This window comes from Diplotaxodon limnothrissa, unplaced genomic scaffold (assembly GCF_057381915.1).
Source record: "Diplotaxodon limnothrissa isolate DT_005_m unplaced genomic scaffold, D_limnothrissa_male_GT1.1 unmapped_scaffold_7, whole genome shotgun sequence".
Lineage (NCBI taxonomy): Eukaryota > Metazoa > Chordata > Actinopteri > Cichliformes > Cichlidae > Diplotaxodon > Diplotaxodon limnothrissa.
The window spans coordinates 957,542-980,464 of record NW_028188561.1 but is presented as its reverse complement, the minus strand read 5'-3'; positions in this window follow the sequence as shown (position 1 = coordinate 980,464).

The window sequence follows — 22,923 nt, the reverse complement described above, 5'->3', positions numbered from 1 at the left end:
AACAGGAAGTGAGAATCCTCTCAATGAAAAAAACCCCAGCAGCATCATTGTCCACAATGAAGGGTCTGCACCGGCGATGTTGGGTCTTTGCTCTTTGCATACTGCGAAGATGGCCTTCCAAAAGACGTCCTTCTGGCCCGGGTGCCGAGCGCTGCGTCCTTCAAATACAGGGCGGGGGTTAATAGGCAGGCAGATTTTCATCGCTGCGCTGAAAAGAATTAGTGCAATTCAGAGCACGCGCCCATTCGGCCCGAGGCGACTTGGCGGTAATCATTTGAGGTGAAGGAAGGGGTCACCGCATGCTTTGCTGGCCACTGAAGAGTAACTCGCATGACTTTTGCAGCTCTTCAGCAATTTGCAGCTTTCAAACAGGAAGTGAGAATCCTCTCAATGAAAAAAACCCCAGCAGCATCATTGTCCACAATGAAGGGTCTGCACCGACGATGTTGGGTCTTTGCTCTTTGAATACGGCGAAGATGGCCTTCCAAAAGACGTCCTTCTGGCCCGGGTGCCAAGCGCTGCGTCCTTCAAATACAGGGCGGGGGTTAATAGGCAGGCAGATTTTCATCGCTGCGCTGAAAAGAATTAGTGCAATTCAGAGCACGCGCCCATTCGGCCCGAGGCGACTTGGCGGTAATCATTTGAGGTGAAGGAAGGGGTCACCGCATGCTTTGCTGGCCACTGAAGAGTAACTCGCATGACTTTTGCAGCTCTTCAGCAATTTGCAGCTTTCAAACAGGAAGTGAGAATCCTCTCAATGAAAAAAACCCCAGCAGCATCATTGTCCACAATGAAGGGTCTGCACCGGCGATGTTGGGTCTTTGCTCTTTGAATACGGCGAAGATGGCCTTCCAAAAGACGTCCTTCTGGCCCGGGTGCCGAGCGCTGCGTCCTTCAAATACAGGGCGGGGGTTAATAGGCAGGCAGATTTTCATCGCTGCGCTGAAAAGAATTAGTGCAATTCAGAGCACGCGCCCATTCGGCCCGAGGCGACTTGGCGGTAATCATTTGAGGTGAAGGAAGGGGTCACCGCATGCTTTGCTGGCCACTGAAGAGTAACTCGCATGACTTTTGCAGCTCTTCAGCAATTTGCAGCTTTCAAACAGGAAGTGAGAATCCTCTCAATGAAAAAAACCCCAGCAGCATCATTGTCCACAATGAAGGGTCTGCACCGGCGATGTTGGGTCTTTGCTCTTTGCATACTGCGAAGATGGCCTTCCAAAAGACGTCCTTCTGGCCCGGGTGCCGAGCGCTGCGTCCTTCAAATACAGGGCGGGGGTTAATAGGCAGGCAGATTTTCATCGCTGCGCTGAAAAGAATTAGTGCAATTCAGAGCACGCGCCCATTCGGCCCGAGGCGACTTGGCGGTAATCATTTGAGGTGAAGGAAGGGGTCACCGCATGCTTTGCTGGCCACTGAAGAGTAACTCGCATGACTTTTGCAGCTCTTCAGCAATTTGCAGCTTTCAAACAGGAAGTGAGAATCCTCTCAATGAAAAAAACCCCAGCAGCATCATTGTCCACAATGAAGGGTCTGCACCGGCGATGTTGGGTCTTTGCTCTTTGCATACTGCGAAGATGGCCTTCCAAAAGACGTCCTTCTGGCCCGGGTGCCGAGCGCTGCGTCCTTCAAATACAGGGCGGGGGTTAATAGGCAGGCAGATTTTCATCGCTGCGCTGAAAAGAATTAGTGCAATTCAGAGCACGCGCCCATTCGGCCCGAGGCGACTTGGCGGTAATCATTTGAGGTCAAGGAAGGGGTCACCGCATGCTTTGCTGGCCACTGAAGAGTAACTCGCATGACTTTTGCAGCTCTTCAGCAATTTGCAGCTTTCAAACAGGAAGTGAGAATCCTCTCAATGAAAAAAACCCCAGCAGCATCATTGTCCACAATGAAGGGTCTGCACCGGCGATGTTGGGTCTTTGCTCTTTGCATACTGCGAAGATGGCCTTCCAAAAGACGTCCTTCTGGCCCGGGTGACGAGCTCTGCGTCCTTCAAATACAGGGCGGGGGTTAATAGGCAGGCAGATTTTCATCGCTGCGCTGAAAAGAATTAGTGCAATTCAGAGCACGCGCCCATTCGGCCCGAGGCGACTTGGCGGTAATCATTTGAGGTCAAGGAAGGGGTCACCGCATGCTTTGCTGGCCACTGAAGAGTAACTCGCATGACTTTTGCAGCTCTTCAGCAATTTGCAGCTTTCAAACAGGAAGTGAGAATCCTCTCAATGAAAAAAACCCCAGCAGCATCATTGTCCACAATGAAGGGTCTGCACCGGCGATGTTGGGTCTTTGCTCTTTGAATAGTGCGAAGATGGCCTTCCAAAAGACGTCCTTCTGGCCCGGGTGCCGAGCGCTGCGTCCTTCAAATACAGGGCGGGGGTTAATAGGCAGGCAGATTTTCATCGCTGCGCTGAAAAGAATTAGTGCAATTCAGAGCACGCGCCCATTCGGCCCGAGGCGACTTGGCGGTAATCATTTGAGGTGAAGGAAGGGGTCACCGCATGCTTTGCTGGCCACTGAAGAGTAACTCGCATGACTTTTGCAGCTCTTCAGCAATTTGCAGCTTTCAAACAGGAAGTGAGAATCCTCTCAATGAAAAAAACCCCAGCAGCATCATTGTCCACAATGAAGGGTCTGCACCGGCGATGTTGGGTCTTTGCTCTTTGAATACGGCGAAGATGGCCTTCCAAAAGACGTCCTTCTGGCCCGGGTGCCGAGCGCTGCGTCCTTCAAATACAGGGCGGGGGTTAATAGGCAGGCAGATTTTCATCGCTGCGCTGAAAAGAATTAGTGCAATTCAGAGCACGCGCCCATTCGGCCCGAGGCGACTTGGCGGTAATCATTTGAGGTGAAGGAAGGGGTCACCGCATGCTTTGCTGGCCACTGAAGAGTAACTCGCATGACTTTTGCAGCTCTTCAGCAATTTGCAGCTTTCAAACAGGAAGTGAGAATCCTCTCAATGAAAAAAACCCCAGCAGCATCATTGTCCACAATGAAGGGTCTGCACCGACGATGTTGGGTCTTTGCTCTTTGAATACGGCGAAGATGGCCTTCCAAAAGACGTCCTTCTGGCCCGGGTGCCGAGCGCTGCGTCCTTCAAATACAGGGCGGGGGTTAATAGGCAGGCAGATTTTCATCGCTGCGCTGAAAAGAATTAGTGCAATTCAGAGCACGCGCCCATTCGGCCCGAGGCGACTTGGCGGTAATCATTTGAGGTGAAGGAAGGGGTCACCGCATGCTTTGCTGGCCACTGAAGAGTAACTCGCATGACTTTTGCAGCTCTTCAGCAATTTGCAGCTTTCAAACAGGAAGTGAGAATCCTCTCAATGAAAAAAACCCCAGCAGCATCATTGTCCACAATGAAGGGTCTGCACCGGCGATGTTGGGTCTTTGCTCTTTGAATACGGCGAAGATGGCCTTCCAAAAGACGTCCTTCTGGCCCGGGTGCCGAGCGCTGCGTCCTTCAAATACAGGGCGGGGGTTAATAGGCAGGCAGATTTTCATCGCTGCGCTGAAAAGAATTAGTGCAATTCAGAGCACGCGCCCATTCGGCCCGAGGCGACTTGGCGGTAATCATTTGAGGTGAAGGAAGGGGTCACCGCATGCTTTGCTGGCCACTGAAGAGTAACTCGCATGACTTTTGCAGCTCTTCAGCAATTTGCAGCTTTCAAACAGGAAGTGAGAATCCTCTCAATGAAAAAAACCCCAGCAGCATCATTGTCCACAATGAAGGGTCTGCACCGACGATGTTGGGTCTTTGCTCTTTGAATACGGCGAAGATGGCCTTCCAAAAGACGTCCTTCTGGCCCGGGTGCCAAGCGCTGCGTCCTTCAAATACAGGGCGGGGGTTAATAGGCAGGCAGATTTTCATCGCTGCGCTGAAAAGAATTAGTGCAATTCAGAGCACGTGCCCATTCGGCCCGAGGCGACTTGGCGGTAATCATTTGAGGTGAAGGAAGGGGTCACCGCATGCTTTGCTGGCCACTGAAGAGTAACTCGCATGACTTTTGCAGCTCTTCAGCAATTTGCAGCTTTCAAACAGGAAGTGAGAATCCTCTCAATGAAAAAAACCCCAGCAGCATCATTGTCCACAATGAAGGGTCTGCACCGGCGATGTTGGGTCTTTGCTCTTTGAATACGGCGAAGATGGCCTTCCAAAAGACGTCCTTCTGGCCCGGGTGCCGAGCGCTGCGTCCTTCAAATACAGGGCGGGGGTTAATAGGCAGGCAGATTTTCATCGCTGCGCTGAAAAGAATTAGTGCAATTCAGAGCACGCGCCCATTCGGCCCGAGGCGACTTGGCGGTAATCATTTGAGGTGAAGGAAGGGGTCACCGCATGCTTTGCTGGCCACTGAAGAGTAACTCGCATGACTTTTGCAGCTCTTCAGCAATTTGCAGCTTTCAAACAGGAAGTGAGAATCCTCTCAATGAAAAAAACCCCAGCAGCATCATTGTCCACAATGAAGGGTCTGCACCGGCGATGTTGGGTCTTTGCTCTTTGAATACGGCGAAGATGGCCTTCCAAAAGACGTCCTTCTGGCCCGGGTGCCGAGCGCTGCGTCCTTCAAATACAGGGCGGGGGTTAATAGGCAGGCAGATTTTCATCGCTGCGCTGAAAAGAATTAGTGCAATTCAGAGCACGCGCCCATTCGGCCCGAGGCGACTTGGCGGTAATCATTTGAGGTGAAGGAAGGGGTCACCGCATGCTTTGCTGGCCACTGAAGAGTAACTCGCATGACTTTTGCAGCTCTTCAGCAATTTGCAGCTTTCAAACAGGAAGTGAGAATCCTCTCAATGAAAAAAACCCCAGCAGCATCATTGTCCACAATGAAGGGTCTGCACCGGCGATGTTGGGTCTTTGCTCTTTGAATAGTGCGAAGATGGCCTTCCAAAAGACGTCCTTCTGGCCCGGGTGCCGAGCGCTGCGTCCTTCAAATACAGGGCGGGGGTTAATAGGCAGGCAGATTTTCATCGCTGCGCTGAAAAGAATTAGTGCAATTCAGAGCACGCGCCCATTCGGCCCGAGGCGACTTGGCGGTAATCATTTGAGGTGAAGGAAGGGGTCACCGCATGCTTTGCTGGCCACTGAAGAGTAACTCGCATGACTTTTGCAGCTCTTCAGCAATTTGCAGCTTTCAAACAGGAAGTGAGAATCCTCTCAATGAAAAAAACCCCAGCAGCATCATTGTCCACAATGAAGGGTCTGCACCGGCGATGTTGGGTCTTTGCTCTTTGAATACGGCGAAGATGGCCTTCCAAAAGACGTCCTTCTGGCCCGGGTGCCGAGCGCTGCGTCCTTCAAATACAGGGCGGGGGTTAATAGGCAGGCAGATTTTCATCGCTGCGCTGAAAAGAATTAGTGCAATTCAGAGCACGCGCCCATTCGGCCCGAGGCGACTTGGCGGTAATCATTTGAGGTGAAGGAAGGGGTCACCGCATGCTTTGCTGGCCACTGAAGAGTAACTCGCATGACTTTTGCAGCTCTTCAGCAATTTGCAGCTTTCAAACAGGAAGTGAGAATCCTCTCAATGAAAAAAACCCCAGCAGCATCATTGTCCACAATGAAGGGTCTGCACCGACGATGTTGGGTCTTTGCTCTTTGAATACGGCGAAGATGGCCTTCCAAAAGACGTCCTTCTGGCCCGGGTGCCAAGCGCTGCGTCCTTCAAATACAGGGCGGGGGTTAATAGGCAGGCAGATTTTCATCGCTGCGCTGAAAAGAATTAGTGCAATTCAGAGCACGTGCCCATTCGGCCCGAGGCGACTTGGCGGTAATCATTTGAGGTGAAGGAAGGGGTCACCGCATGCTTTGCTGGCCACTGAAGAGTAACTCGCATGACTTTTGCAGCTCTTCAGCAATTTGCAGCTTTCAAACAGGAAGTGAGAATCCTCTCAATGAAAAAAACCCCAGCAGCATCATTGTCCACAATGAAGGGTCTGCACCGGCGATGTTGGGTCTTTGCTCTTTGAATACGGCGAAGATGGCCTTCCAAAAGACGTCCTTCTGGCCCGGGTGCCGAGCGCTGCGTCCTTCAAATACAGGGCGGGGGTTAATAGGCAGGCAGATTTTCATCGCTGCGCTGAAAAGAATTAGTGCAATTCAGAGCACGCGCCCATTCGGCCCGAGGCGACTTGGCGGTAATCATTTGAGGTGAAGGAAGGGGTCACCGCATGCTTTGCTGGCCACTGAAGAGTAACTCGCATGACTTTTGCAGCTCTTCAGCAATTTGCAGCTTTCAAACAGGAAGTGAGAATCCTCTCAATGAAAAAAACCCCAGCAGCATCATTGTCCACAATGAAGGGTCTGCACCGGCGATGTTGGGTCTTTGCTCTTTGAATACGGCGAAGATGGCCTTCCAAAAGACGTCCTTCTGGCCCGGGTGCCGAGCGCTGCGTCCTTCAAATACAGGGCGGGGGTTAATAGGCAGGCAGATTTTCATCGCTGCGCTGAAAAGAATTAGTGCAATTCAGAGCACGCGCCCATTCGGCCCGAGGCGACTTGGCGGTAATCATTTGAGGTGAAGGAAGGGGTCACCGCATGCTTTGCTGGCCACTGAAGAGTAACTCGCATGACTTTTGCAGCTCTTCAGCAATTTGCAGCTTTCAAACAGGAAGTGAGAATCCTCTCAATGAAAAAAACCCCAGCAGCATCATTGTCCACAATGAAGGGTCTGCACCGGCGATGTTGGGTCTTTGCTCTTTGAATAGTGCGAAGATGGCCTTCCAAAAGACGTCCTTCTGGCCCGGGTGCCGAGCGCTGCGTCCTTCAAATACAGGGCGGGGGTTAATAGGCAGGCAGATTTTCATCGCTGCGCTGAAAAGAATTAGTGCAATTCAGAGCACGCGCCCATTCGGCCCGAGGCGACTTGGCGGTAATCATTTGAGGTGAAGGAAGGGGTCACCGCATGCTTTGCTGGCCACTGAAGAGTAACTCGCATGACTTTTGCAGCTCTTCAGCAATTTGCAGCTTTCAAACAGGAAGTGAGAATCCTCTCAATGAAAAAAACCCCAGCAGCATCATTGTCCACAATGAAGGGTCTGCACCGGCGATGTTGGGTCTTTGCTCTTTGAATACGGCGAAGATGGCCTTCCAAAAGACGTCCTTCTGGCCCGGGTGCCGAGCGCTGCGTCCTTCAAATACAGGGCGGGGGTTAATAGGCAGGCAGATTTTCATCGCTGCGCTGAAAAGAATTAGTGCAATTCAGAGCACGCGCCCATTCGGCCCGAGGCGACTTGGCGGTAATCATTTGAGGTGAAGGAAGGGGTCACCGCATGCTTTGCTGGCCACTGAAGAGTAACTCGCATGACTTTTGCAGCTCTTCAGCAATTTGCAGCTTTCAAACAGGAAGTGAGAATCCTCTCAATGAAAAAAACCCCAGCAGCATCATTGTCCACAATGAAGGGTCTGCACCGACGATGTTGGGTCTTTGCTCTTTGAATACGGCGAAGATGGCCTTCCAAAAGACGTCCTTCTGGCCCGGGTGCCAAGCGCTGCGTCCTTCAAATACAGGGCGGGGGTTAATAGGCAGGCAGATTTTCATCGCTGCGCTGAAAAGAATTAGTGCAATTCAGAGCACGCGCCCATTCGGCCCGAGGCGACTTGGCGGTAATCATTTGAGGTCAAGGAAGGGGTCACCGCATGCTTTGCTGGCCACTGAAGAGTAACTCGCATGACTTTTGCAGCTCTTCAGCAATTTGCAGCTTTCAAACAGGAAGTGAGAATCCTCTCAATGAAAAAAACCCCAGCAGCATCATTGTCCACAATGAAGGGTCTGCACCGGCGATGTTGGGTCTTTGCTCTTTGAATACGGCGAAGATGGCCTTCCAAAAGACGTCCTTCTGGCCCGGGTGCCGAGCGCTGCGTCCTTCAAATACAGGGCGGGGGTTAATAGGCAGGCAGATTTTCATCGCTGCGCTGAAAAGAATTAGTGCAATTCAGAGCACGCGCCCATTCGGCCCGAGGCGACTTGGCGGTAATCATTTGAGGTGAAGGAAGGGGTCACCGCATGCTTTGCTGGCCACTGAAGAGTAACTCGCATGACTTTTGCAGCTCTTCAGCAATTTGCAGCTTTCAAACAGGAAGTGAGAATCCTCTCAATGAAAAAAACCCCAGCAGCATCATTGTCCACAATGAAGGGTCTGCACCGACGATGTTGGGTCTTTGCTCTTTGAATACGGCGAAGATGGCCTTCCAAAAGACGTCCTTCTGGCCCGGGTGCCAAGCGCTGCGTCCTTCAAATACAGGGCGGGGGTTAATAGGCAGGCAGATTTTCATCGCTGCGCTGAAAAGAATTAGTGCAATTCAGAGCACGTGCCCATTCGGCCCGAGGCGACTTGGCGGTAATCATTTGAGGTCAAGGAAGGGGTCACCGCATGCTTTGCTGGCCACTGAAGAGTAACTCGCATGACTTTTGCAGCTCTTCAGCAATTTGCAGCTTTCAAACAGGAAGTGAGAATCCTCTCAATGAAAAAAACCCCAGCAGCATCATTGTCCACAATGAAGGGTCTGCACCGGCGATGTTGGGTCTTTGCTCTTTGAATACGGCGAAGATGGCCTTCCAAAAGACGTCCTTCTGGCCCGGGTGACGAGCTCTGCGTCCTTCAAATACAGGGCGGGGGTTAATAGGCAGGCAGATTTTCATCGCTGCGCTGAAAAGAATTAGTGCAATTCAGAGCACGCGCCCATTCGGCCCGAGGCGACTTGGCGGTAATCATTTGAGGTGAAGGAAGGGGTCACCGCATGCTTTGCTGGCCACTGAAGAGTAACTCGCATGACTTTTGCAGCTCTTCAGCAATTTGCAGCTTTCAAACAGGAAGTGAGAATCCTCTCAATGAAAAAAACCCCAGCAGCATCATTGTCCACAATGAAGGGTCTGCACCGGCGATGTTGGGTCTTTGCTCTTTGAATACGGCGAAGATGGCCTTCCAAAAGACGTCCTTCTGGCCCGGGTGCCGAGCGCTGCGTCCTTCAAATACAGGGCGGGGGTTAATAGGCAGGCAGATTTTCATCGCTGCGCTGAAAAGAATTAGTGCAATTCAGAGCACGCGCCCATTCGGCCCGAGGCGACTTGGCGGTAATCATTTGAGGTGAAGGAAGGGGTCACCGCATGCTTTGCTGGCCACTGAAGAGTAACTCGCATGACTTTTGCAGCTCTTCAGCAATTTGCAGCTTTCAAACAGGAAGTGAGAATCCTCTCAATGAAAAAAACCCCAGCAGCATCATTGTCCACAATGAAGGGTCTGCACCGGCGATGTTGGGTCTTTGCTCTTTGCATACTGCGAAGATGGCCTTCCAAAAGACGTCCTTCTGGCCCGGGTGACGAGCTCTGCGTCCTTCAAATACAGGGCGGGGGTTAATAGGCAGGCAGATTTTCATCGCTGCGCTGAAAAGAATTAGTGCAATTCAGAGCACGCGCCCATTCGGCCCGAGGCGACTTGGCGGTAATCATTTGAGGTGAAGGAAGGGGTCACCGCATGCTTTGCTGGCCACTGAAGAGTAACTCGCATGACTTTTGCAGCTCTTCAGCAATTTGCAGCTTTCAAACAGGAAGTGAGAATCCTCTCAATGAAAAAAACCCCAGCAGCATCATTGTCCACAATGAAGGGTCTGCACCGACGATGTTGGGTCTTTGCTCTTTGAATACGGCGAAGATGGCCTTCCAAAAGACGTCCTTCTGGCCCGGGTGCCGAGCGCTGCGTCCTTCAAATACAGGGCGGGGGTTAATAGGCAGGCAGATTTTCATCGCTGCGCTGAAAAGAATTAGTGCAATTCAGAGCACGTGCCCATTCGGCCCGAGGCGACTTGGCGGTAATCATTTGAGGTCAAGGAAGGGGTCACCGCATGCTTTGCTGGCCACTGAAGAGTAACTCGCATGACTTTTGCAGCTCTTCAGCAATTTGCAGCTTTCAAACAGGAAGTGAGAATCCTCTCAATGAAAAAAACCCCAGCAGCATCATTGTCCACAATGAAGGGTCTGCACCGGCGATGTTGGGTCTTTGCTCTTTGAATACGGCGAAGATGGCCTTCCAAAAGACGTCCTTCTGGCCCGGGTGACGAGCTCTGCGTCCTTCAAATACAGGGCGGGGGTTAATAGGCAGGCAGATTTTCATCGCTGCGCTGAAAAGAATTAGTGCAATTCAGAGCACGCGCCCATTCGGCCCGAGGCGACTTGGCGGTAATCATTTGAGGTGAAGGAAGGGGTCACCGCATGCTTTGCTGGCCACTGAAGAGTAACTCGCATGACTTTTGCAGCTCTTCAGCAATTTGCAGCTTTCAAACAGGAAGTGAGAATCCTCTCAATGAAAAAAACCCCAGCAGCATCATTGTCCACAATGAAGGGTCTGCACCGGCGATGTTGGGTCTTTGCTCTTTGAATACGGCGAAGATGGCCTTCCAAAAGACGTCCTTCTGGCCCGGGTGCCGAGCGCTGCGTCCTTCAAATACAGGGCGGGGGTTAATAGGCAGGCAGATTTTCATCGCTGCGCTGAAAAGAATTAGTGCAATTCAGAGCACGTGCCCATTCGGCCCGAGGCGACTTGGCGGTAATCATTTGAGGTCAAGGAAGGGGTCACCGCATGCTTTGCTGGCCACTGAAGAGTAACTCGCATGACTTTTGCAGCTCTTCAGCAATTTGCAGCTTTCAAACAGGAAGTGAGAATCCTCTCAATGAAAAAAACCCCAGCAGCATCATTGTCCACAATGAAGGGTCTGCACCGGCGATGTTGGGTCTTTGCTCTTTGAATACGGCGAAGATGGCCTTCCAAAAGACGTCCTTCTGGCCCGGGTGACGAGCTCTGCGTCCTTCAAATACAGGGCGGGGGTTAATAGGCAGGCAGATTTTCATCGCTGCGCTGAAAAGAATTAGTGCAATTCAGAGCACGCGCCCATTCGGCCCGAGGCGACTTGGCGGTAATCATTTGAGGTGAAGGAAGGGGTCACCGCATGCTTTGCTGGCCACTGAAGAGTAACTCGCATGACTTTTGCAGCTCTTCAGCAATTTGCAGCTTTCAAACAGGAAGTGAGAATCCTCTCAATGAAAAAAACCCCAGCAGCATCATTGTCCACAATGAAGGGTCTGCACCGGCGATGTTGGGTCTTTGCTCTTTGAATACGGCGAAGATGGCCTTCCAAAAGACGTCCTTCTGGCCCGGGTGACGAGCTCTGCGTCCTTCAAATACAGGGCGGGGGTTAATAGGCAGGCAGATTTTCATCGCTGCGCTGAAAAGAATTAGTGCAATTCAGAGCACGCGCCCATTCGGCCCGAGGCGACTTGGCGGTAATCATTTGAGGTGAAGGAAGGGGTCACCGCATGCTTTGCTGGCCACTGAAGAGTAACTCGCATGACTTTTGCAGCTCTTCAGCAATTTGCAGCTTTCAAACAGGAAGTGAGAATCCTCTCAATGAAAAAAACCCCAGCAGCATCATTGTCCACAATGAAGGGTCTGCACCGGCGATGTTGGGTCTTTGCTCTTTGAATAGTGCGAAGATGGCCTTCCAAAAGACGTCCTTCTGGCCCGGGTGCCGAGCGCTGCGTCCTTCAAATACAGGGCGGGGGTTAATAGGCAGGCAGATTTTCATCGCTGCGCTGAAAAGAATTAGTGCAATTCAGAGCACGCGCCCATTCGGCCCGAGGCGACTTGGCGGTAATCATTTGAGGTGAAGGAAGGGGTCACCGCATGCTTTGCTGGCCACTGAAGAGTAACTCGCATGACTTTTGCAGCTCTTCAGCAATTTGCAGCTTTCAAACAGGAAGTGAGAATCCTCTCAATGAAAAAAACCCCAGCAGCATCATTGTCCACAATGAAGGGTCTGCACCGGCGATGTTGGGTCTTTGCTCTTTGAATACGGCGAAGATGGCCTTCCAAAAGACGTCCTTCTGGCCCGGGTGCCGAGCGCTGCGTCCTTCAAATACAGGGCGGGGGTTAATAGGCAGGCAGATTTTCATCGCTGCGCTGAAAAGAATTAGTGCAATTCAGAGCACGCGCCCATTCGGCCCGAGGCGACTTGGCGGTAATCATTTGAGGTGAAGGAAGGGGTCACCGCATGCTTTGCTGGCCACTGAAGAGTAACTCGCATGACTTTTGCAGCTCTTCAGCAATTTGCAGCTTTCAAACAGGAAGTGAGAATCCTCTCAATGAAAAAAACCCCAGCAGCATCATTGTCCACAATGAAGGGTCTGCACCGACGATGTTGGGTCTTTGCTCTTTGAATACGGCGAAGATGGCCTTCCAAAAGACGTCCTTCTGGCCCGGGTGACGAGCTCTGCGTCCTTCAAATACAGGGCGGGGGTTAATAGGCAGGCAGATTTTCATCGCTGCGCTGAAAAGAATTAGTGCAATTCAGAGCACGCGCCCATTCGGCCCGAGGCGACTTGGCGGTAATCATTTGAGGTGAAGGAAGGGGTCACCGCATGCTTTGCTGGCCACTGAAGAGTAACTCGCATGACTTTTGCAGCTCTTCAGCAATTTGCAGCTTTCAAACAGGAAGTGAGAATCCTCTCAATGAAAAAAACCCCAGCAGCATCATTGTCCACAATGAAGGGTCTGCACCGGCGATGTTGGGTCTTTGCTCTTTGAATAGTGCGAAGATGGCCTTCCAAAAGACGTCCTTCTGGCCCGGGTGCCGAGCGCTGCGTCCTTCAAATACAGGGCGGGGGTTAATAGGCAGGCAGATTTTCATCGCTGCGCTGAAAAGAATTAGTGCAATTCAGAGCACGCGCCCATTCGGCCCGAGGCGACTTGGCGGTAATCATTTGAGGTGAAGGAAGGGGTCACCGCATGCTTTGCTGGCCACTGAAGAGTAACTCGCATGACTTTTGCAGCTCTTCAGCAATTTGCAGCTTTCAAACAGGAAGTGAGAATCCTCTCAATGAAAAAAACCCCAGCAGCATCATTGTCCACAATGAAGGGTCTGCACCGGCGATGTTGGGTCTTTGCTCTTTGAATACGGCGAAGATGGCCTTCCAAAAGACGTCCTTCTGGCCCGGGTGCCGAGCGCTGCGTCCTTCAAATACAGGGCGGGGGTTAATAGGCAGGCAGATTTTCATCGCTGCGCTGAAAAGAATTAGTGCAATTCAGAGCACGCGCCCATTCGGCCCGAGGCGACTTGGCGGTAATCATTTGAGGTGAAGGAAGGGGTCACCGCATGCTTTGCTGGCCACTGAAGAGTAACTCGCATGACTTTTGCAGCTCTTCAGCAATTTGCAGCTTTCAAACAGGAAGTGAGAATCCTCTCAATGAAAAAAACCCCAGCAGCATCATTGTCCACAATGAAGGGTCTGCACCGACGATGTTGGGTCTTTGCTCTTTGAATACGGCGAAGATGGCCTTCCAAAAGACGTCCTTCTGGCCCGGGTGCCAAGCGCTGCGTCCTTCAAATACAGGGCGGGGGTTAATAGGCAGGCAGATTTTCATCGCTGCGCTGAAAAGAATTAGTGCAATTCAGAGCACGCGCCCATTCGGCCCGAGGCGACTTGGCGGTAATCATTTGAGGTGAAGGAAGGGGTCACCGCATGCTTTGCTGGCCACTGAAGAGTAACTCGCATGACTTTTGCAGCTCTTCAGCAATTTGCAGCTTTCAAACAGGAAGTGAGAATCCTCTCAATGAAAAAAACCCCAGCAGCATCATTGTCCACAATGAAGGGTCTGCACCGGCGATGTTGGGTCTTTGCTCTTTGAATAGTGCGAAGATGGCCTTCCAAAAGACGTCCTTCTGGCCCGGGTGCCGAGCGCTGCGTCCTTCAAATACAGGGCGGGGGTTAATAGGCAGGCAGATTTTCATCGCTGCGCTGAAAAGAATTAGTGCAATTCAGAGCACGCGCCCATTCGGCCCGAGGCGACTTGGCGGTAATCATTTGAGGTGAAGGAAGGGGTCACCGCATGCTTTGCTGGCCACTGAAGAGTAACTCGCATGACTTTTGCAGCTCTTCAGCAATTTGCAGCTTTCAAACAGGAAGTGAGAATCCTCTCAATGAAAAAAACCCCAGCAGCATCATTGTCCACAATGAAGGGTCTGCACCGGCGATGTTGGGTCTTTGCTCTTTGAATACGGCGAAGATGGCCTTCCAAAAGACGTCCTTCTGGCCCGGGTGCCGAGCGCTGCGTCCTTCAAATACAGGGCGGGGGTTAATAGGCAGGCAGATTTTCATCGCTGCGCTGAAAAGAATTAGTGCAATTCAGAGCACGCGCCCATTCGGCCCGAGGCGACTTGGCGGTAATCATTTGAGGTGAAGGAAGGGGTCACCGCATGCTTTGCTGGCCACTGAAGAGTAACTCGCATGACTTTTGCAGCTCTTCAGCAATTTGCAGCTTTCAAACAGGAAGTGAGAATCCTCTCAATGAAAAAAACCCCAGCAGCATCATTGTCCACAATGAAGGGTCTGCACCGACGATGTTGGGTCTTTGCTCTTTGAATACGGCGAAGATGGCCTTCCAAAAGACGTCCTTCTGGCCCGGGTGCCAAGCGCTGCGTCCTTCAAATACAGGGCGGGGGTTAATAGGCAGGCAGATTTTCATCGCTGCGCTGAAAAGAATTAGTGCAATTCAGAGCACGTGCCCATTCGGCCCGAGGCGACTTGGCGGTAATCATTTGAGGTGAAGGAAGGGGTCACCGCATGCTTTGCTGGCCACTGAAGAGTAACTCGCATGACTTTTGCAGCTCTTCAGCAATTTGCAGCTTTCAAACAGGAAGTGAGAATCCTCTCAATGAAAAAAACCCCAGCAGCATCATTGTCCACAATGAAGGGTCTGCACCGGCGATGTTGGGTCTTTGCTCTTTGAATACGGCGAAGATGGCCTTCCAAAAGACGTCCTTCTGGCCCGGGTGCCGAGCGCTGCGTCCTTCAAATACAGGGCGGGGGTTAATAGGCAGGCAGATTTTCATCGCTGCGCTGAAAAGAATTAGTGCAATTCAGAGCACGCGCCCATTCGGCCCGAGGCGACTTGGCGGTAATCATTTGAGGTGAAGGAAGGGGTCACCGCATGCTTTGCTGGCCACTGAAGAGTAACTCGCATGACTTTTGCAGCTCTTCAGCAATTTGCAGCTTTCAAACAGGAAGTGAGAATCCTCTCAATGAAAAAAACCCCAGCAGCATCATTGTCCACAATGAAGGGTCTGCACCGGCGATGTTGGGTCTTTGCTCTTTGAATACGGCGAAGATGGCCTTCCAAAAGACGTCCTTCTGGCCCGGGTGCCGAGCGCTGCGTCCTTCAAATACAGGGCGGGGGTTAATAGGCAGGCAGATTTTCATCGCTGCGCTGAAAAGAATTAGTGCAATTCAGAGCACGCGCCCATTCGGCCCGAGGCGACTTGGCGGTAATCATTTGAGGTGAAGGAAGGGGTCACCGCATGCTTTGCTGGCCACTGAAGAGTAACTCGCATGACTTTTGCAGCTCTTCAGCAATTTGCAGCTTTCAAACAGGAAGTGAGAATCCTCTCAATGAAAAAAACCCCAGCAGCATCATTGTCCACAATGAAGGGTCTGCACCGGCGATGTTGGGTCTTTGCTCTTTGAATAGTGCGAAGATGGCCTTCCAAAAGACGTCCTTCTGGCCCGGGTGCCGAGCGCTGCGTCCTTCAAATACAGGGCGGGGGTTAATAGGCAGGCAGATTTTCATCGCTGCGCTGAAAAGAATTAGTGCAATTCAGAGCACGCGCCCATTCGGCCCGAGGCGACTTGGCGGTAATCATTTGAGGTGAAGGAAGGGGTCACCGCATGCTTTGCTGGCCACTGAAGAGTAACTCGCATGACTTTTGCAGCTCTTCAGCAATTTGCAGCTTTCAAACAGGAAGTGAGAATCCTCTCAATGAAAAAAACCCCAGCAGCATCATTGTCCACAATGAAGGGTCTGCACCGGCGATGTTGGGTCTTTGCTCTTTGAATACGGCGAAGATGGCCTTCCAAAAGACGTCCTTCTGGCCCGGGTGCCGAGCGCTGCGTCCTTCAAATACAGGGCGGGGGTTAATAGGCAGGCAGATTTTCATCGCTGCGCTGAAAAGAATTAGTGCAATTCAGAGCACGCGCCCATTCGGCCCGAGGCGACTTGGCGGTAATCATTTGAGGTGAAGGAAGGGGTCACCGCATGCTTTGCTGGCCACTGAAGAGTAACTCGCATGACTTTTGCAGCTCTTCAGCAATTTGCAGCTTTCAAACAGGAAGTGAGAATCCTCTCAATGAAAAAAACCCCAGCAGCATCATTGTCCACAATGAAGGGTCTGCACCGACGATGTTGGGTCTTTGCTCTTTGAATACGGCGAAGATGGCCTTCCAAAAGACGTCCTTCTGGCCCGGGTGCCAAGCGCTGCGTCCTTCAAATACAGGGCGGGGGTTAATAGGCAGGCAGATTTTCATCGCTGCGCTGAAAAGAATTAGTGCAATTCAGAGCACGCGCCCATTCGGCCCGAGGCGACTTGGCGGTAATCATTTGAGGTCAAGGAAGGGGTCACCGCATGCTTTGCTGGCCACTGAAGAGTAACTCGCATGACTTTTGCAGCTCTTCAGCAATTTGCAGCTTTCAAACAGGAAGTGAGAATCCTCTCAATGAAAAAAACCCCAGCAGCATCATTGTCCACAATGAAGGGTCTGCACCGGCGATGTTGGGTCTTTGCTCTTTGAATACGGCGAAGATGGCCTTCCAAAAGACGTCCTTCTGGCCCGGGTGCCGAGCGCTGCGTCCTTCAAATACAGGGCGGGGGTTAATAGGCAGGCAGATTTTCATCGCTGCGCTGAAAAGAATTAGTGCAATTCAGAGCACGCGCCCATTCGGCCCGAGGCGACTTGGCGGTAATCATTTGAGGTGAAGGAAGGGGTCACCGCATGCTTTGCTGGCCACTGAAGAGTAACTCGCATGACTTTTGCAGCTCTTCAGCAATTTGCAGCTTTCAAACAGGAAGTGAGAATCCTCTCAATGAAAAAAACCCCAGCAGCATCATTGTCCACAATGAAGGGTCTGCACCGACGATGTTGGGTCTTTGCTCTTTGAATACGGCGAAGATGGCCTTCCAAAAGACGTCCTTCTGGCCCGGGTGCCAAGCGCTGCGTCCTTCAAATACAGGGCGGGGGTTAATAGGCAGGCAGATTTTCATCGCTGCGCTGAAAAGAATTAGTGCAATTCAGAGCACGTGCCCATTCGGCCCGAGGCGACTTGGCGGTAATCATTTGAGGTCAAGGAAGGGGTCACCGCATGCTTTGCTGGCCACTGAAGAGTAACTCGCATGACTTTTGCAGCTCTTCAGCAATTTGCAGCTTTCAAACAGGAAGTGAGAATCCTCTCAATGAAAAAAACCCCAGCAGCATCATTGTCCACAATGAAGGGTCTGCACCGGCGATGTTGGGTCTTTGCTCTTTGAATACGGCGAAGATGGCCTTCCAAAAGACGTCCTTCTGGCCCGGGTGACGAGCTCTGCGTCCTTCAAATACAGGGCGGGGGTTAATAGGCAGGCAGATTTTCATCGCTGCGCTGAAAAGAATTAGTGCAATTCAGAGCACGCGCCCATTCGGCCCGAGGCGACTTGGCGGTAATCATTTGAGGTGAAGGAAGGGGTCACCGCATGCTTTGCTGGCCACTGAAGAGTAACTCGCATGACTTTTGCAGCTCTTCAGCAATTTGCAGCTTTCAAACAGGAAGTGAGAATCCTCTCAATGAAAAAAACCCCAGCAGCATCATTGTCCACAATGAAGGGTCTGCACCGGCGATGTTGGGTCTTTGCTCTTTGAATACGGCGAAGATGGCCTTCCAAAAGACGTCCTTCTGGCCCGGGTGCCGAGCGCTGCGTCCTTCAAATACAGGGCGGGGGTTAATAGGCAGGCAGATTTTCATCGCTGCGCTGAAAAGAATTAGTGCAATTCAGAGCACGCGCCCATTCGGCCCGAGGCGACTTGGCGGTAATCATTTGAGGTGAAGGAAGGGGTCACCGCATGCTTTGCTGGCCACTGAAGAGTAACTCGCATGACTTTTGCAGCTCTTCAGCAATTTGCAGCTTTCAAACAGGAAGTGAGAATCCTCTCAATGAAAAAAACCCCAGCAGCATCATTGTCCACAATGAAGGGTCTGCACCGGCGATGTTGGGTCTTTGCTCTTTGCATACTGCGAAGATGGCCTTCCAAAAGACGTCCTTCTGGCCCGGGTGACGAGCTCTGCGTCCTTCAAATACAGGGCGGGGGTTAATAGGCAGGCAGATTTTCATCGCTGCGCTGAAAAGAATTAGTGCAATTCAGAGCACGCGCCCATTCGGCCCGAGGCGACTTGGCGGTAATCATTTGAGGTGAAGGAAGGGGTCACCGCATGCTTTGCTGGCCACTGAAGAGTAACTCGCATGACTTTTGCAGCTCTTCAGCAATTTGCAGCTTTCAAACAGGAAGTGAGAATCCTCTCAATGAAAAAAACCCCAGCAGCATCATTGTCCACAATGAAGGGTCTGCACCGACGATGTTGGGTCTTTGCTCTTTGAATACGGCGAAGATGGCCTTCCAAAAGACGTCCTTCTGGCCCGGGTGCCGAGCGCTGCGTCCTTCAAATACAGGGCGGGGGTTAATAGGCAGGCAGATTTTCATCGCTGCGCTGAAAAGAATTAGTGCAATTCAGAGCACGTGCCCATTCGGCCCGAGGCGACTTGGCGGTAATCATTTGAGGTCAAGGAAGGGGTCACCGCATGCTTTGCTGGCCACTGAAGAGTAACTCGCATGACTTTTGCAGCTCTTCAGCAATTTGCAGCTTTCAAACAGGAAGTGAGAATCCTCTCAATGAAAAAAACCCCAGCAGCATCATTGTCCACAATGAAGGGTCTGCACCGGCGATGTTGGGTCTTTGCTCTTTGAATACGGCGAAGATGGCCTTCCAAAAGACGTCCTTCTGGCCCGGGTGACGAGCTCTGCGTCCTTCAAATACAGGGCGGGGGTTAATAGGCAGGCAGATTTTCATCGCTGCGCTGAAAAGAATTAGTGCAATTCAGAGCACGCGCCCATTCGGCCCGAGGCGACTTGGCGGTAATCATTTGAGGTGAAGGAAGGGGTCACCGCATGCTTTGCTGGCCACTGAAGAGTAACTCGCATGACTTTTGCAGCTCTTCAGCAATTTGCAGCTTTCAAACAGGAAGTGAGAATCCTCTCAATGAAAAAAACCCCAGCAGCATCATTGTCCACAATGAAGGGTCTGCACCGGCGATGTTGGGTCTTTGCTCTTTGAATAGTGCGAAGATGGCCTTCCAAAAGACGTCCTTCTGGCCCGGGTGCCGAGCGCTGCGTCCTTCAAATACAGGGCGGGGGTTAATAGGCAGGCAGATTTTCATCGCTGCGCTGAAAAGAATTAGTGCAATTCAGAGCACGCGCCCATTCGGCCCGAGGCGACTTGGCGGTAATCATTTGAGGTGAAGGAAGGGGTCACCGCATGCTTTGCTGGCCACTGAAGAGTAACTCGCATGACTTTTGCAGCTCTTCAGCAATTTGCAGCTTTCAAACAGGAAGTGAGAATCCTCTCAATGAAAAAAACCCCAGCAGCATCATTGTCCACAATGAAGGGTCTGCACCGGCGATGTTGGGTCTTTGCTCTTTGAATACGGCGAAGATGGCCTTCCAAAAGACGTCCTTCTGGCCCGGGTGCCGAGCGCTGCGTCCTTCAAATACAGGGCGGGGGTTAATAGGCAGGCAGATTTTCATCGCTGCGCTGAAAAGAATTAGTGCAATTCAGAGCACGTGCCCATTCGGCCCGAGGCGACTTGGCGGTAATCATTTGAGGTCAAGGAAGGGGTCACCGCATGCTTTGCTGGCCACTGAAGAGTAACTCGCATGACTTTTGCAGCTCTTCAGCAATTTGCAGCTTTCAAACAGGAAGTGAGAATCCTCTCAATGAAAAAAACCCCAGCAGCATCATTGTCCACAATGAAGGGTCTGCACCGGCGATGTTGGGTCTTTGCTCTTTGAATACGGCGAAGATGGCCTTCCAAAAGACGTCCTTCTGGCCCGGGTGACGAGCTCTGCGTCCTTCAAATACAGGGCGGGGGTTAATAGGCAGGCAGATTTTCATCGCTGCGCTGAAAAGAATTAGTGCAATTCAGAGCACGCGCCCATTCGGCCCGAGGCGACTTGGCGGTAATCATTTGAGGTGAAGGAAGGGGTCACCGCATGCTTTGCTGGCCACTGAAGAGTAACTCGCATGACTTTTGCAGCTCTTCAGCAATTTGCAGCTTTCAAACAGGAAGTGAGAATCCTCTCAATGAAAAAAACCCCAGCAGCATCATTGTCCACAATGAAGGGTCTGCACCGGCGATGTTGGGTCTTTGCTCTTTGAATACGGCGAAGATGGCCTTCCAAAAGACGTCCTTCTGGCCCGGGTGACGAGCTCTGCGTCCTTCAAATACAGGGCGGGGGTTAATAGGCAGGCAGATTTTCATCGCTGCGCTGAAAAGAATTAGTGCAATTCAGAGCACGCGCCCATTCGGCCCGAGGCGACTTGGCGGTAATCATTTGAGGTGAAGGAAGGGGTCACCGCATGCTTTGCTGGCCACTGAAGAGTAACTCGCATGACTTTTGCAGCTCTTCAGCAATTTGCAGCTTTCAAACAGGAAGTGAGAATCCTCTCAATGAAAAAAACCCCAGCAGCATCATTGTCCACAATGAAGGGTCTGCACCGGCGATGTTGGGTCTTTGCTCTTTGAATACGGCGAAGATGGCCTTCCAAAAGACGTCCTTCTGGCCCGGGTGCCGAGCGCTGCGTCCTTCAAATACAGGGCGGGGGTTAATAGGCAGGCAGATTTTCATCGCTGCGCTGAAAAGAATTAGTGCAATTCAGAGCACGTGCCCATTCGGCCCGAGGCGACTTGGCGGTAATCATTTGAGGTCAAGGAAGGGGTCACCGCATGCTTTGCTGGCCACTGAAGAGTAACTCGCATGACTTTTGCAGCTCTTCAGCAATTTGCAGCTTTCAAACAGGAAGTGAGAATCCTCTCAATGAAAAAAACCCCAGCAGCATCATTGTCCACAATGAAGGGTCTGCACCGGCGATGTTGGGTCTTTGCTCTTTGAATACGGCGAAGATGGCCTTCCAAAAGACGTCCTTCTGGCCCGGGTGACGAGCTCTGCGTCCTTCAAATACAGGGCGGGGGTTAATAGGCAGGCAGATTTTCATCGCTGCGCTGAAAAGAATTAGTGCAATTCAGAGCACGCGCCCATTCGGCCCGAGGCGACTTGGCGGTAATCATTTGAGGTGAAGGAAGGGGTCACCGCATGCTTTGCTGGCCACTGAAGAGTAACTCGCATGACTTTTGCAGCTCTTCAGCAATTTGCAGCTTTCAAACAGGAAGTGAGAATCCTCTCAATGAAAAAAACCCCAGCAGCATCATTGTCCACAATGAAGGGTCTGCACCGGCGATGTTGGGTCTTTGCTCTTTGAATACGGCGAAGATGGCCTTCCAAAAGACGTCCTTCTGGCCCGGGTGACGAGCTCTGCGTCCTTCAAATACAGGGCGGGGGTTAATAGGCAGGCAGATTTTCATCGCTGCGCTGAAAAGAATTAGTGCAATTCAGAGCACGCGCCCATTCGGCCCGAGGCGACTTGGCGGTAATCATTTGAGGTGAAGGAAGGGGTCACCGCATGCTTTGCTGGCCACTGAAGAGTAACTCGCATGACTTTTGCAGCTCTTCAGCAATTTGCAGCTTTCAAACAGGAAGTGAGAATCCTCTCAATGAAAAAAACCCCAGCAGCATCATTGTCCACAATGAAGGGTCTGCACCGGCGATGTTGGGTCTTTGCTCTTTGAATAGTGCGAAGATGGCCTTCCAAAAGACGTCCTTCTGGCCCGGGTGCCGAGCGCTGCGTCCTTCAAATACAGGGCGGGGGTTAATAGGCAGGCAGATTTTCATCGCTGCGCTGAAAAGAATTAGTGCAATTCAGAGCACGCGCCCATTCGGCCCGAGGCGACTTGGCGGTAATCATTTGAGGTGAAGGAAGGGGTCACCGCATGCTTTGCTGGCCACTGAAGAGTAACTCGCATGACTTTTGCAGCTCTTCAGCAATTTGCAGCTTTCAAACAGGAAGTGAGAATCCTCTCAATGAAAAAAACCCCAGCAGCATCATTGTCCACAATGAAGGGTCTGCACCGGCGATGTTGGGTCTTTGCTCTTTGAATACGGCGAAGATGGCCTTCCAAAAGACGTCCTTCTGGCCCGGGTGCCGAGCGCTGCGTCCTTCAAATACAGGGCGGGGGTTAATAGGCAGGCAGATTTTCATCGCTGCGCTGAAAAGAATTAGTGCAATTCAGAGCACGCGCCCATTCGGCCCGAGGCGACTTGGCGGTAATCATTTGAGGTGAAGGAAGGGGTCACCGCATGCTTTGCTGGCCACTGAAGAGTAACTCGCATGACTTTTGCAGCTCTTCAGCAATTTGCAGCTTTCAAACAGGAAGTGAGAATCCTCTCAATGAAAAAAACCCCAGCAGCATCATTGTCCACAATGAAGGGTCTGCACCGACGATGTTGGGTCTTTGCTCTTTGAATACGGCGAAGATGGCCTTCCAAAAGACGTCCTTCTGGCCCGGGTGACGAGCTCTGCGTCCTTCAAATACAGGGCGGGGGTTAATAGGCAGGCAGATTTTCATCGCTGCGCTGAAAAGAATTAGTGCAATTCAGAGCACGCGCCCATTCGGCCCGAGGCGACTTGGCGGTAATCATTTGAGGTGAAGGAAGGGGTCACCGCATGCTTTGCTGGCCACTGAAGAGTAACTCGCATGACTTTTGCAGCTCTTCAGCAATTTGCAGCTTTCAAACAGGAAGTGAGAATCCTCTCAATGAAAAAAACCCCAGCAGCATCATTGTCCACAATGAAGGGTCTGCACCGGCGATGTTGGGTCTTTGCTCTTTGAATAGTGCGAAGATGGCCTTCCAAAAGACGTCCTTCTGGCCCGGGTGCCGAGCGCTGCGTCCTTCAAATACA